We start from the raw sequence: 2,732 nt of genomic DNA, 5'->3' as shown, positions 1-2,732 counted from the left end.
TTTTTTTTTTTTCTGGTATTTTTAGTAGAGATGCGGTTTCATCATATTAGCCAGGATGGTCTCGATCTCCTAACTTTGTGATCTGCCTGTCTCGGCCCCCCAAAGTGCTGGGATTGCAGGTGTGAGCGACCGCTCCCATCCTATTTTGCAGACCATTTGTTCCAGTTTCCTGTGAAGCTGTAACAAAGTACCATAAACTGGGTGGCTTAAACAACAGAAATCATCTCAGTTCTAAAGGCTAGAAAGCCCCAGATGAAGGCATCAGCAAGGTTGGTTTCTTGTGAGGGCTGTGGGGGAGAATAAGTTTCAACCCTCTCTCCTAGCTTCTGGTAGCCCCAGGTGTTCTTTGGCTTGCAGATGGTATTCTCCCTGTGTCTTCATTTCATCTTCCCTCTGTACATGTCTCTGTGTCCAAATTTCCTGTATCAGATTGGTGCAAAAGTAACTGCTGGTTTTGCCATTAATATAAGGACATCAGTCATTGGATAAAGGCTCATCCTAAAGACCCTATCTTATCATCTGCACAGACCCTATTTCCAAATAAGGTCACATTCATAGGTACTGGGGATTAGGACTTCAGCATCTTTTTGAGGAACGCAATCCAATCCATAACACCAGCCCAGGTATCTTTCTAGCTGGAGGGGTTAGGGGAAGGAATAAGATTGGAAGGGCCTGATAGCTTTTTGGTTACGGAGAAACCTAGAGTTTATTTTTTATATAGCTACAGCAGGGCTAAATAGTATTAGGTTTTGAAGTGTCTCCTAAATGTTCAGTGTTTTACAAAGTGCTTGAAATAAATCACCTCCAGCCCTGCCCTCCCTTAAACTAAAACTTGTGCACTTTCTTTACAGCCTTCACCTTATTAAGTCTTCACTTCCCCTTCATGCTTCTGTTTCCAGCAGCCCTTCTAGTGTCCTGTGGCTTATTTTCCTTTGCTACTGAAGAGGCTGCCCACATGGTCTCTCCTCTGCACATTGCCGTGGATATATCCCACACGTTGTCTATAACCCTTTACACAGAGGCTACAGCAAAAGTGGTCTGTAAGTGCTGCCGAAAGCTGTTCTAGTACAGCACCAGGACAGAATCGTATAACCTCTAATTCTTCCCCTTGTTATTCTTTGTATTTTCAATAAAGCTGCAAAAGACTCAAGCACAAATTGAAGTTTGTTCCAGTTTTACTCTCCACAGAAATAAAGTCACCTAAAGCCATGAAATCAAAGCACAATCCAGACTTCAGTAAGTTGCACGCTTAGGTGAATGAAGGGTATAATCCCTTATCACTGTTTAGTACCTTCTAGCTGTCAGGGCAGTGTCTGCAAAATGAACAGAGTCCATATCCTTTTAGAATCCTTGATCATTTCCACACTGTTTGTTGCTTCAAAGTCTCTCCTAATGGGCCTCTATCCACCAGCACTGTTTTGTAATTTTTCAAGTGCTGGGAATCTAAGGGAGTAGAGACGTTAAAAGGAAGCCCCAGATTAATGGTTTATCAAATTGCCTTTCTTTAGTACTTATTTTTGTTGATACATATTAGTTGTACATATTTTGGGGGTACATGTGATAATTTAGTCCATATGACTTGTAAAGATTAAATCACTGTCATTGGTATATCCATCACCTTAAATATTTATCTTTTATACTGATTTTTGAGATGGAGTCTCGCTCTGTCACCCAGGCTGGAGTGCAGTGGTGTGATCTTGGCTCACTGCAACCTCCGCCTCCCAGGTTCAAGTGATTCTCCTGCGTCAGCCTCCTAAGTAGCTGGGACTACAGGAGCACACCACCATGCCCAGCTAATTTTTTTTGTGATTCTTTAGTACAGACGGGGTTTCACCATGTTAGCCAAGATGGTCTCGATCTCCTGATCTTGTGATCTGCCCGCCTCGGCCTCCCGAAGTTCTGGGATTACAGGCGTGAGCCACTGCACCTGGCCTATCTTTTATTTATGCTAGAAACATTAGAATTATTTTCTTCTCTTTTGAAATATACATTATAAACCAGCCACCCTACTGATCAGTTTTCATTTCTTCTATCACACTGTGTATTTGTACCCATTAATCAACCTCTCTCCATCCTCTTCCTCACCCTTCCTGACCTCCAGTAACCACCAATCTACTCTCTACCTCCAAGAGATATACCTTTTTAGCTCCCACTTTGATATTTCTTACTGTGCTTGACTTGTTTCATTTAACGTGACCTCCAGTTCCATCCGCATTTCTGCAAATGACAGGATTTCCTTCTTTTTATAGCTAAATAATATTCCACTATGTACAAATACATTTAATTCATTCATCTACTGGGAACTAAGGTTGATTTCATATTCTGGCTATTGTGAATAGTGCTGCAATAAACGTGGTAGTGCAAATATCTCTTAACTATATTAATTTCCTTACTTTTGGATATATAGTCTGTGTGTGTGTGTGTGTGTGTGTGTGTGTATTCAGTTGAGGAACCTACATACTGTTTTCCACCGCAGCTGTTCTAATTTACATTCCCACCAACAGTGTAAGAGGGTTCTCCTTTCTCCATATCCTTACCAGCACCCATTATTCCCTGTTATTTTTATGAAAGCCATTTTAACCAGGGTGAGATGGTATCTCGCTGTGGCTTTGATTTGCATTTCTCTGATTAGTGCTATTGAGCATTTTTTCATATGCCTGTTGGCCATCTGTATGTCTTCTTTTGAGGATATGTCCTTTGCCCACTTTTGAGTGTTTTTTTTTTTTTTTTTT

At 41.2% G+C, this 2,732-nt stretch overlaps 1 long non-coding RNA gene across 1 annotated transcript in view; it reads right to left on the bottom strand.

Moving 5' to 3' along the window:
* The window catches only part of LOC119473011, a 9,493-nt gene extending 8,227 nt beyond the window's left edge, over positions 1–1,266 (bottom strand). Inside the window, exon 1 of the long non-coding RNA XR_005202179.1 lies at positions 1,201–1,266. This is a non-coding gene — a long non-coding RNA (uncharacterized LOC119473011). The remainder of the gene's footprint in view (positions 1–1,200) is intronic.
* Positions 1,267–2,732: the final 1,466 nt, after the last annotated feature.

The sequence above is a fragment of the Cebus imitator genome, unplaced genomic scaffold (genome assembly GCF_001604975.1).
Source record: "Cebus imitator isolate Cc_AM_T3 unplaced genomic scaffold, Cebus_imitator-1.0 Scaffold128, whole genome shotgun sequence".
In the NCBI taxonomy this organism is placed as follows: domain Eukaryota; kingdom Metazoa; phylum Chordata; class Mammalia; order Primates; family Cebidae; genus Cebus; species Cebus imitator.
Note: the sequence above shows the minus strand (reverse complement) of the source record. Positions and strands in the feature narration are given on the sequence as shown.